Source organism: Kogia breviceps, chromosome 3 (genome assembly GCF_026419965.1).
Source record: "Kogia breviceps isolate mKogBre1 chromosome 3, mKogBre1 haplotype 1, whole genome shotgun sequence".
Taxonomy (NCBI): Eukaryota; Metazoa; Chordata; class Mammalia; order Artiodactyla; family Physeteridae; genus Kogia; species Kogia breviceps.
The window spans coordinates 53,298,470-53,312,104 of record NC_081312.1 but is presented as its reverse complement, the minus strand read 5'-3'; the positions used below and the strand labels follow the sequence as shown (position 1 = coordinate 53,312,104).

Genomic DNA, 13,635 nt, shown 5'->3' with positions numbered 1-13,635 from the left:
TTGAATCGAATCTGTCAAAAGAAACTACAATAACCTCCAGAACAGGCTAAGAGGAGAAAGCAGGGCACTCACAGTGTCTGCTAGGATACCCTTTCCATGTAAATTCAATGATCAGTAGTTGGCCACATGGAGATAACGTGAAAAGGCTAAAGAAAGAATAAGGAAGAAATCAGTGGTGAGTAGGGGCACCTTTACCCATCAGGATATAAGCACAAAATAAAATGAGTAAGAGCACAGCATGAATAAAAGGAAGAGGAAGTAAAAATATATACAATTAACTTTCTGCTTCTTTTCCATGGCCGTATGTGTTTTAAACTAAAATATACACATGACAGACAAACCAAGTCCAGCTTCTATATGGAGAGACATGCTATGTTTACAGATTCAAAGAATAGAAAAAAGTTTCTCTTGAAAAAAGAAGTCATTTCACTAAGATACAAAAATCACTGTATTTTTGTGCATTTCATTGGAATTCATTTTCAACAGAAGTTTCATTGAAATACAGGTAGCAATGGACATTTCACATGATAAAAATGAGAGAATATATTAGAAGTTGATTTGAAAATTCAAAATAATCCACACATGTAGTTAAAGTTATTATTCAAATATTATCATTATTGACAAATTGACTGATTCTCATGAAGCCCAGGAATGATATAATATTAGGAAATTCTATTTTTTTTTTTTTTTTTTTTTTTGCGGTATGCGGGCCTCTCACTGTTGTGGCCTCTCCCGTTGCGGAGCACAGGCTCCGGACGCACAGGCTCAGCGGCCATGGCTCACGGGCTTAGTTGCTCCGCGGCATGTGGGATCTTCCCGGACCAGGGCACGAACCCGTGTCTCCTGCATCGGCAGGCGGATTCTCAACCACTGCGCCACCAGGGAAGCCCAGGAAATTCTATTTAAAACAATGTTCCAGGATATGGCAATATTTGAAATAGTATTCATAAATAGTCTCTAATGCAAGAGAGAGGCTTTGCTATAGATACTGAAGCTAACAAGCATTTTTCATTTTTTTAATGTTCAAAGGACAGATAGTTCTGCAAATGATTGAGAAGGCAGAGTAAATATGTTCCTTCATGGAAAACTGCATAAAAGTTTCCTAGAAGAGACCTGCTGCATAATGCCATGAGTTCCAAAAAGGGCTTTCCCAGATGGGTTTTGTTTGATTGGCACAATATTATTTATTGTTTGTTGTTGTTATCATTATTAGGAATAAATGTCTTTAGGTATTGTTTGGGCTCCCCAGTATAACACATTTCAACATATTCATTTAATAAGTATTTATTGAGCACCTACTAGGTATCAAGGCCTGTGATAGGCACTTGGGATATAATGGTGAACAAAACAGCCCAAGAATTCCTGCACTCAGAATCTTAAATAGGATGAGAAAAAGCCTTCTCCCCATGACTCTCATTGTCTTGGGCGACTTCACATATTTACATCACCTCCCTGTTCTCTGAAGTCATGTGCATTTATGATCCCTGACCAGGATATTTATGCCATCACAGCATAATGAGTAAAGTAATCTGGGGATTTCCCTGGTGGTCCAGTAGATAAGACTCCACGCTCCCAATGCAGGGGGCCCGGGTTTGATCCCTGGTCAGGGAACTAGATCCCACATGTCGCAACTAAAGATTCCACATGCCTCCACTGAAAAAAAAAAAAAAAAAAAGATCCCGCATGCTGCAACTAAGACCCAGTGCAGCCAAATAAATAAATAAATTTTTTTTTTTTTAATTGCCAAAAGATATTCTTCAATGAAATCAGACTTTACAAATTATAATGAGTGTTATTTACATTTGAATCTAGTCATTAAAGAAGATAAACAGAAAAACTAGAACTGGAACTTGTGTTCCAAAGTGAGCAAAAGATAAAGTCAAAAGCTTATTTCAGTCAATAAGTTATGCCAATATTTGGGTTACTAGTACTTAATGGCCTAAAAAGTCTTCATAAATATTGTTAAAACATGATGAAGAAGAACTTTATCACCACTTACATCTCCCTCCCTTGGCCAACAATCCCTTAATGTTCCTTCCAACAGGTGAAATCTTGGCAAAGCAAGGTCTCATTCAAGTTTACCAGAAACTGAGCATTATCTGCAGCTGCAGCAGAATCCCAGCGGGTCATCACTCTCGGAGAGAAAATCCAAGCTAAGTACTTCCAACCAAGAAACTTGCTGTCCGTGGGATTTTCCTGTTCTTCATGGAAGATACCAGGTTTTTAGGTATAGTGCCAGTTTGCAAAGATGTCCTCCTCACAAAATCAACAAGGCAAGAACTGCTATTCCTGCTGTCTGGGATTCTCTTCCAGTGCTTATTCACCTGGTAAACCACTTTACCACGGTCAAATGTCAGTATCAGTTTTTTACCAAATTCTTAGTTTTTGTACAAGGCATTGAATTCCTTCCTCTTTTGTATGAGCATAGTGGCTTATTATAGCTTTCCCCACACACCCCTCCCCACATACCTTAGCCACCATTAGAACATTTACCTTCGCCTTTCACTGTGCGACATTTAAGAATTGAATTATCTGTGAAAAGGGTGATGTTTTTCATATTTGTACCAACAGCACTCAGAAAAGGATTTGGCAAAGAATTATATGCTTAATAAAGTCTTATTGAATAAAAGAATGTTGAATTTAAAGACTAGAGAACAGAAACTCCACATAAGACCTATCTGTCATAAACTTAACCAAAAATTAAAAAAAACTCAGGATTTCAGGAACCATTCATTGAAAAATACTAGCTATGAAGACCTTTCTGTTCTGTCATTGTTCAACCCATCTAAACTTAATCATGCTTTATATCACTAACAAGGTGATAGCAAAGAATTTCTCTTTCAAAACTTAGTGCACCACTCACATAAAATAATTACAGCATATTATTTATACTTCTTTGTACTTAATTCTTTGCTCAGTTATAGCACATACATTACTATCAATAAGCCATTTGATTAAACCAAATTATGTCCCTAAAACCAAAACTAAAGGCATATGGCCTTTGTCATAAGAGGACCAGTATGTGGGTAATTCAATATAGAATTAAAAAATCAGTTAAGATTTAAGGCTCTTCTGTAAGAGTGATATAGCAGTAGGAGAACAGATAAAGACATCACCTCTAAGACCATCTGGTGTTGATCTCCCAGCTATACTTCTTGAGGCCTCACTAGAGTAGCAAAGAAAACAAAACAAGAATTCTGCTCTGGCCATCAGAGCTGCTGAAATGGAGGCAGCTGGTATTTCTACAACCAGTATTTGTAACATAGAGGGATGGTGCAAAAAAGTACTCTTATTAGTTACTCTCTTACTCTTGTCTTATTGGTCTGATAAAAACTAGGTGTTTTTCTTTTTTTCATTTTATTACCCATCCTGGTGACACTGTATTATAATGTTATATTTTGAAACTTTTTATGATTCTATAATTTCATTTTATAGTAATATTGCTAAGGTGGTTCATAGCTAATCTTAAAGAGTAATGTTGAACAGATTTAACTCTGCTGGGCCTCTGTTTGCCTCTCCAAGGGAATTCCATTAGTTTCCAAAGGACTGCCCAGGCCAAATGTCTACCTTGATTAGGAAAACACCTTGTCATATAGTCTCCTAATCTTGTGACATATCTATACTCAGGTTACTCAAATATCTAAATTGGTTCCAAGATATAGCAAAGATTAGACATCAGATCAGGAGCTTAATTAGCCAGGTCATTAATAGCAACAAAATAAACTGACAGCAAACAAAGGAATAACCTATGTTTTATTTAAAGAAAAACTGTTAATTCAACATATATTTATTAAGTGCCAACTGTGTGTCAGACTCTGTTCTAGGCTTTGGAGATAATAGAACAAAACAGACAAAAATCCTGCCCTCGAGGTGTTTGTAATTAGATGGAGACAACAGTAGCCCTTAATATGTTCCAGGCACACTTCAAAAAGCTTTTCAGATATTTCTCATGTAATTTTATGAGATAGCTACTATTATTACCAATCTGAGAAACAGTTTAGATAACTTTTACTTATTACCAATCTGAGACACAGTTTAGATAACTTTCCCAAGGTCACGTACATAGTGAGTGGCGGAGCTGAGATTCTAATCTAGGCAGTCTGACTTGAGATGGATTTAAAGCATTGTAGATAAACTCCAGAGTTAAAGTTGATAATTTCAGGCTCTAATTAAATTCCTGATGATATTTATGTCAGAGAAAGAATTAATGCTGCTGCTCTAATAGAAAAAAGGGATAACATTAATATCATCTATTATAATAAAAGCCTAGGGAAGGCAAAAATAAACATGGTTTGCTAGTCAGGCTTCCAGAAATCTCTACCACTTAGAATAGAAGGCAAAAAGGACTTGTGAACCCCCTAAGGCATAATTCAAAAGCCTAAATTCTGAAGTGACTGTGGAAGAGGCTCTTAGGCCATTGCTCACAGTGTTTTCACTCCTAACTCATACAAAACTATAATGGGCTCAGTTATTTAAGTTCTCATACTTCACAAGGTAAGGAGGAGAAATTTAAACAAGGAAAGGCTTCCTGAGACAGAACAATGGAGAACAACAGTGGCAGTTGACAATATGCCACTAAGAAAAGAGTAAGAAAAACAAGTGTATTATTACATGGAACAGTAAGCATGGTCATAAACTATTAACCAAGTCTTCATTTATTGACATTTCAACTGCCAACCCCAAAATATCAGATTAGGCAGATACAATTTTAAAAAGCAAGAAAAGACATAATATATCCATATATTTAGGTATTAATCATGGATGGGGGGGGGAAGGGAGAGAAACTTTTGCTGGTGCTTCTAAAGTTTGCTATAAAACACTACTTTGCAAAGGACAAAAGCAGTCATATTTTGCTAAATACAATACTGGACCAAAGGTCAAATTAAAGAAATCAAAGCATGCAAATCATACATACATTCATACTTAACACATTTAAGCATTATAATGATTATTTACATTGGATTCTAGAAGTAGTTTCATAAAATTAAGAATATCATACCTTGATCGCTGAATTGGGTCACAACCCAGACAAGTGCAGTGTCATGAGTACCTCAGCCCTTGCCAAGTACCTGTTACCAACCTCCTAGCTGGGATTTCTGCTGTAGCCTCCAACTGACATGTGCATCTGAAAACGTTGGAATGAGGAGTCTAATTCTAGGAGTTGAGGGGTGCCTCAACAAATTAAGGCTTGCCCTGGGAAACCTGAGAAATGTGTAGACTTTGTTTTATAAAGGGCTCAATATGTTTTCAGGAGGTAGTCTCCTTTCAAGTACAGATATATTAACTATTATTTATTTTTAGGCTTAAATTGATATTCCTTCCCCATGGCTAGTTAAATGAGAAAGAAAGAAAAAGAGAGGCAGAATCAGAGCATAATTTGTTAAAAATAAATATGCCAAAGCACAGGGATTTGATTCCAAGTTTTGTGTGTGGTTAGCAGCCAATATATTGGACTAAATTACAAAACAATAAAATTGTGGTTTGCACCGGAGAAAACTACAGTTTTAAACTATAGACCTTGTAGTAGGTTTCAGTATCAGGTTGACATACTGTAAATACTAACTGCTGTTTAAGAATGTTATTACAGATCTAATTCTAACACAAGTCAATTCAAGCCTAACTATTAAACTAGCTACATTCTTATCTTGGGATTTCAGACATTTAGGGTACATTTAAACGTATTGTTGCCACATTCTAGGAAAATGCTGCTATATGATAAGGGAGGTGTTTCTTTTTTGAGTAAGATAATACTGTAGTGTAACATATGTGAAGGAACTAAAAAGCTGCACAAAATGGAATGTTGCTTAAGGAAAGATTAAAAGTCAATAAAACCTTTTAAATACTATTTTAACATGACAGATAAAACACTGACTGAATCACCTCCAAATTCAATTCCTCTCTACACATGAGAAATTGCATGTACAAAAAATGTCCTGCCAATATTTTATTTCACAAAGCTACTGAAAATATAACTTTCCTACTCTAGTTCTGATGTTTTCCATATACATTTTGTTAAACCCATATTTCCCATTCTACATGATTAATATGAACTGATGAAATATCTTTGCAGAGGAAACAAATACCATTTGTTTGAAATGTCAAATTATTTTTTGTTTTTCTTCAAGTTTTTAATATTGATATGTATTGAATTGTCTATTTAACTCTCCAGGGACTTAAGAATTAAATCCATATTACATATTCTTTGACTGTAGACCTGTATATATATATATATATATATATATATATATATATATATATATATATATATATATATATATATAGTAATACTTTTCTAAACCTGTATTCATATTTAACATTTTACTTAAACACACAAAACAATGTTTAGTATGCAAACCACTGCATATTCACTGAATTTTCAGGGTCTTTGAAATGCAGTATCATATTTTTGTATAGTCCATAGTGTCCTAACTCTATATGGACATCACATCTGATTGCTATTTGCTTATGGTTCCAAAATGAGAAAGACATAAACATTACAATTTTTTCAGATCGAGCTAATTTTAAAGCTGAAAGATAAAATGTAATGAGGCAGGACTTTAGGTATTAAGTATTCATGATCAAAACCAAGTGAATTAGAAAGATATGGTAAGAATAGAAGGAGATTTGCTTCTTTTCCCCTATTTTGTTCCTCCCAGGCAATTGTCTTAGTGGATTCAATCCCAGGAAATTTATAAGAACCCATATTATATGGCTTGTTTTTCCAATAGCTTTGTTTATTTATTTCCTGTTGTGTCTTTTTCTCTCTTCACTATGAAAATATATATTTTAATTTGCACTCAATACATGATAATCATTTTGAAGAAATTTCTTATCTATTGTTACCTGTTAAGTCAAACTATATGAAATTGCCAGTATTTTACCATTTTAGAACTATACACTCTTTTCAGTAAAACAAAGCAAACTGGTGTTGCCAGATGCTGCTAAAGAGGCAAAACACCACATGGTAATGTTTTATACTTGACTTGACTAAAAATACTTGACTGACTAAAAATTCTGCCTCTTGCTTGGTTGTGCACAGGGTTGCAGTGCCAAATCAAAGTGAAACTTAAAGCATAGCTTCATATAATTGTCACATCTATTTATGCCAAAAATTTTATACCTGATTTCTTGATAATTTCCATTTTTGTCAAAGCAGGGAAATAGGTACCATTAGTAGAACAAAAGGACAAGGTTGTCATCAATAAATTTCTATTACACAGTATGTCTATCAGAAATCAATACTGTTGACTTTACAGCACATTCACTGGATGGTATGTGATTGAAGGATACAGTCAATAAAATGCTCAAGTAGTACAATATAGCAACTAAAGCAGAATGACTAAAAGGAGCTGACAGAAAGAAATGCTGTTCAAAACATAAACTAAAACATATTACTAAACAATTGGGCAAACCTATTTTCTATAGCAATAGAACAGTAGCAAGTAAATCAAGAAGAGTATGTTGTTATCAGACAAAAAATGTCTCAGAATAGATGTTGCAGAAAATGAAAATTGAGGGAAAAGCCAAAATCTTTGTGATGCTTTGGAAATAACTGCCACAACAGCAAACCAAAAGTACATGCTGCATCTTGACTTATAGTCAAAAGGTTGATGTTAATGCATTTCTGATACTCTGCCTGTCCATTATGCTCCAGTCTACCTCTCACCTCTCTCCTTTCAGTCCCTGTAAGAATACATGAGATACCCTACTCTCACTATATAGACTACTTCAAGGACTTTCTTAATTTTTAAATTTAATTTGAAGCCATCATGAACCAATGTGGATCTTTTAAATTATGTCTAGTTGTGACTCAAATGACTCTATGAATCTATATTAACAGTGACCACAAGGCTAATCTTAGCCACAACACAGGATGTTAAATCCTATGAGTAGTGTGGCTAAGGTCAGAGGACTACTTGAAAACACAAATATTTTAGCATGAAGTTTTAACAATAATACATGCATTTCATCATATTAGAATGTCAGAGATAAAAGCAGATATTTATGGCTCACCCCTCCCCCCAAAAAAACCTGTTTGCATTTTTCCTGTTCTTTAAACTAGAAAATGTGTTCTATAAGTGTTCTTTGATGAGATAATAATCAATTCCTATTTTCCTAAAAATTTTTTTAAATGTACATTTACCTGGTACTGATTAGTATACTTGATTTTAAGAAAGGGTAAGAACATAAATTGTATCTATTTCTTCATTATGGAAGTAAGTATATTACAAAAAGGCTTTATAAAAATCTTGCAGACCTGGGCTTCCCTGGTGGCGCAGTGGTTGAGAATCCGCCTGCCGATGCAAGGGACACGGGTTCGTTCCCAGGTCTGGGAAGATCCCACATGCCGCGGAGCGGCTGGGCCCGTGAGCCATGGCCGCTGAGCCTGCGCGTCCGGAGCCTGTGCTCCGCAACAGGAGAGGCCACAACAGTGAGAGGCCCGCGTACCACAAAAAAAAAAAAAAAAAAATCTTGCAGACCTAATGTAAACATCTACTCATTACTAATGTACATACTAGTAATATTATAATTTACATTTAATGAGTACACAATATTTGACATTCATTTATTGCTGTAACCAATGAAACAAATTGGAATTTAGCTGTGATTTAATATTTCTGCTGAAAAGTACAGAGTAGTATATTGTACTACTGATACTTTCAATAAATAAAAAAGGACAATCAAAGGGCTAAATGAGATTTTGGAAATCCTCATTAGTTTCTTCACAAAGGTATTTTTTTTTTAATCTAACAATCACAATACCATAAAACTAAGAGCCCTACATTTGCCAGGCAATTTAAATACAATCTCATTTAATCTTCACAGTATGTGTAATGAGGTAAGGTTCTATGGGGAAATTTGCACTCTTAAAAGTCTTACAGCTGGGGGCAGGACAGTGGCCAGCGATACATCTTCTCTTGAATGAGATGAAAACCTTCCTGACAGTGACTTTTTGTAAAAGAAGTATTGAGAGTCCAAGATGTGCAAAGATTTCTTCAAATAGGTGCATCAGGTCCAGAGGTTATTCGTTTGCTAAATCTTGAATAGATAGTAATGTAAGCCTTACGTATAAAAGGACAACAGCACAATGTGGTATTAATCTTCTCAAATTCTGCAAGCCTGAAACTTGCTAGCATGAATCCTGGGACTCAAGAGTAGCTGTGTACATAGAGGCTGCATCTACCTTTTTGCAGCCATCTCTTTTAATCTAAATTTTTGTTGTTGTTAATGTTAACTTGGTAAATAAAAATGAAATCTGAGAGTAAATATTCTCTTTCTATCAATCGGTGGCCCACCTACACCCATTATCAACATGAACTAGCAAAAAAGGCAGGTTCAAAGAGTTGAAGGACTTGGTCACACCACTGGGGAGAGTCAGGATCTACATCCTGGTTTTTCTTACAAATGCTTCTTTATGTAGAGCTGCTTAAGGCTGCACATGTACCAGCATTAACAACTAACATTAAGACTATTCTATATGAGGGTAGGCTGCATGGTGGATTAGATCATTAAGTGACCAATTATACTGGTTTGCCTGAGATTATAGGATGTGAGACTTTCACTGAGTCCAGGACACACTGGGATGGTTGGGAACCCTGATGACCATCCTTTGATATAATGTATTCTAGGAGTTTGGGTAAATATATTATGGGATTAGCTACATGCACTTATGGATATTATTGTATCTTCATCATGAGTCCCAGTAATGTATAAAATCAAATTTTTCAGTGAATGATCATAAAGATATTCTAAACCACAAGTTCTAAGTGCAAGCTCAAAAAAACATACAAGAAGTCTAAAATGCATTTCTAGTAAATGAATTGTCTACAATAACACAATTCTCAGCAGTTTCACTAGAACAATAGAACCTTATCAAGTACTAAGCCAAGGTCTACAAATCTGCAATCAGAAGCAGTTTAAAATTAAAAATTGTGTTCCAAGGTGTATAAAAATTCTATTGCTTTATTTTAACATATTCTCACTCAACTCACTGAAAGCAATATCACATGATTTGAACTTCTTTATTCTTATGAATAACTTTTAAATTGTTTAACTATAATTATAGTCTAATAGCATTTGAAGAATAACTACATAAAGCTGGGAAAATCTGATCAATAAATTATTCTAGATGTTTGTTAAAACACAGACTATTTGACATGCTCCAAAGTATTTGGTTAAGTTGTGAGATAGCATTTCAATAATTTACAGCCTTTTTAATAAATATGATAGCATTGCCTTTCATTTGTTTAACAGTTTTTTAAATCTTTGCATAGCTATCTACTGTATCTGGGTTATGATGTCTTCTGGGCAAGTTAATAGTTTATGAGGGATATTTTATATAAGAGCCCATAGTCTAAGAATAAACTTGGATATCGTGAACCTGAAAAATTCATTGCTAGGACAATGAAATGCACAGGCGTAGAGAGATCCCAGAAACATGCATACTTCCTATTACTATGGTAATAGAATTTTGAAAAATCTGGGCTAACTTTTTTCTCTGAAAATAGTATCAGGAAGACCAAAGCTGAAGCCCCATAATGACCATTGCTTCTGTCCCCAGATTCACTGTGTATTCATCACTTATATTTTCACATTTATGAAGCTACATTAGTGAGGATAGGGCATATATACGTTCAATTACTGTAGGAAATGACAGAGCACTCAGATGAAGAATCTATTACATATCAACAAAATTGCAAATTTCTTTAATTTTCCTTATGTACCCTTATTAATTTCACAGAATAATATTTTATATTTATGTTAAACATTTCTGCCAATCATAGTTTCGACAGACATATGCCAGAATATGTATTCATTTCTATATATTTTTCTGGAAAATATTAATATTTAATTTACTCACTGATGAAAATAATTAAAAAATGATGGAGAACTCATTTTACGATTAGTAATCAATGGTTGAAGCTATATACCATATCCTAGCAAAAGTCTAAGGTTCTTGTCATCATCTCTCCATGATTACTGATGATACCAATTTTATTGCTTCTTTCCATTATCAAGGTTAACAACCCAATGATGACTACTATTTATTGTATTTGTTATGTATTGGAATCTCTTTTAAAAGTTTTCCATTTAATAGCATTTACAGCCAATAAAACCAAATAATATGGATCTCTGTGTTATCCCTATTTGGGGAGGGGAAAAGTAAGTTTAGAGAAGCTAAATTACATCTCCAATTTGAGAAAAACAAAATTTGAACCTTAGGTTTTTGAATGTCAAAATTCTTGCAAGAGAGTTATAGGAAACATCTCATTCTCTAATGATATGGCCTACCAACAATATTCTAATACTATTTTTTGCATTCTGTTGGTATCTGTAGTTATAAATACTATTGTTTAGAAAATCTGCATTACCTGTGATAAAAAAAATCTACTAAGGCATTCATATTCCCAATATTTTAGTACATGAAAAGATAAAACATTTTTTCTGCTTCTTTTCCCTTTTCTTCCTCCTGTTTCTTTCTTGTGTTTCACATACTAACTTTTCCATCATAAAAAATAAAAGCAGAAAAAAAAATGTGCAGACTCACTGACACATCATTTGTATCCATAATTTGATAATTTGTCCAGTCTTTTAAATTTTATTATGATACTATTACAAAAGTGATCTTTGTCCCTCACTAAACTTTCATTTTACCTTCTTCCTTTACAATTTATTCCTTCCTATTTCCCCAAAGCTAAGAATATAGGCCCACACATACTCTCAGTAGAGTTCCCTCTTTAGGTTGAGATTCTACTGAAGAGTAGACTCTTTTCTTTAAATGGCTGATTCATTTTCTTCCTTTGATGTAACATATATTATGAACTTATATCTGAAATTTTAAAAGAAAAGGAATCCTAAATGCAGAGGCCATTTTTAGTCATTTTAAAGTGTTATGAACTGAATTGTGGCCCCCCTCAAATTTGTATGTTGAAGCCCTAACCTTCAATGTGACTGTATTTGAAGACAGGGCCTTTAGGGAGGTTAAGTAAATTTAAATGAGGTGATAAGGGTGGAACTTTAATTTGCTAGAGCTGGTGTCCTTGTTAGAGTCAGAAGAAACATCAGAGCTCATTACTTTCTCCCTCCAAGAACCACAGAGGAAAGGCCATAATCAGAAGGTGACAACTACAGGCCAGGAAAGGGAGACCTCACCAAAAATCAAACCTGATTGCATCTTAATCATGAACTTCTATCTTCCAGACTGTGAGAAAATACATTTCTGTTGTTTAAGCCACTCAGTCTGTGGTATTCTGTTATGGCAGCCAAGCAGACTAATACAGGAAGTCATTGTATTTACAATAAGTATCTCTCACAAACATAGTCTTTCGTTAAAGCTGTGCTTGTTGGTGAAAAAAATACACCTAGAGTCTAATAAATGGTGCTACTGTTTGTCTAGATGCTGTGGAGCTTGCCTAAAGGAAAGAAGTTCAAATATCCACATGGCTAAGAAAGATGCATGAAGTTAGTACTCAGGTATGATGACAGCAAACTTTCTACTGCCATTTCCTTTTGCCCTTAAACTGGCTATCTATGACAATGGACATACTATTTTACAAGAGGAGGTGTTTATATCTATACTATTCTTATTACAGACAACTATTTCTATGAAATTCCTATAACTGAAACATTATTTTTCATAACACTTAGATAATTTAAATACCTCTAAACACAGAAGAGAACTACCATGAATAAATCACAGCATACAAAAATTTTTATATTGAGTCTCACAGCAATTGCTGAACATTTACATTAACAACTTCCCTATAGGTTATATAAAATAATAAGAACAGATAATAGTTGTCTAACAAAGGGAACAGAGATGTTTCCTAACCTCTTTTTCTGTGGTAAAATTTATTGAGTCAGATTGGAGGGGAAAAAAGAGAGAAAGAAAGGAGAGCGGGAGGAAAAGAAGAAGGGAGTATAGGTTTCCATATTTCTATAGTCAGTAATACTTTTCAATGACTTGGTTCCTAGATGTAATGCACATTTATGGAAAGCATCTTAACTGGATAATTTTATACATGCTAAATTTGAGCAGACTGAGTCAAAGGACCTATATAATTAAGTAAAATTAGCCCGACTTGCCTCATTTCTTTATAGAATTCATCATAACCTCTCAAGCAGGTACAAAGTTTGTATTTCATCCTAATATAAATAACATACTTAATTCTTAATTGCCTTTGAAATCATGAGTCATCAACATATAACTGCTTGAAATATATTAAAATAAATTAATTTTTTAAAATCATAATTTGTAGGTGTCCTCATGTTAGAAATACACATAATCTGAGAAATTTCAAATAGTTTATAATTACCATAATTATGATAATTTAAAATATAACTGTATTTTAAAATTTTCTAAATTTACAAATTTTTATAGGTTTATTTTAGTAAACTATGAAGAACACAACTATATTAAGAATTTACCAATTAAGAGCTAATATTAATTTTCTTCCAAATGGGAGTAGAAAAACAATCAAAACAACTTTTAGACCCTGCTACAAAATTATGCCAATTGGTCAGGGGGAATGCATGACAAGAAATAAATAAACATAATATTTTATGTTTTATAAAATTCTGTGAATTGTTCTTGATAAGGTCTAAGATCATTAGATTAGTATGATAAATAATGAC

The 13,635-nt window shown here is 33.9% G+C and overlaps 1 protein-coding gene across 6 annotated transcripts in view; it reads right to left on the bottom strand.

The window, feature by feature from the left end:
* MDGA2 (MAM domain containing glycosylphosphatidylinositol anchor 2) overlaps window positions 1-13,635 on the bottom strand; it is an 819,485-nt gene that overhangs the window by 269,767 nt on the left and 536,083 nt on the right. Inside the window, exon 1 of one of the 6 annotated variants that reach the window (XM_067028500.1) lies at window positions 5,000-5,049. The exons of 4 other annotated variants lie outside the window; for them this stretch is intronic. The gene's annotated coding sequence lies outside the window, so the exon portion shown is untranslated. Of the gene's footprint in view, window positions 1-4,062; window positions 4,084-4,999; window positions 5,050-13,635 lie in introns of those variants that run through there. One more of the 6 variants, XM_067028501.1, reaches the window with a different exon arrangement.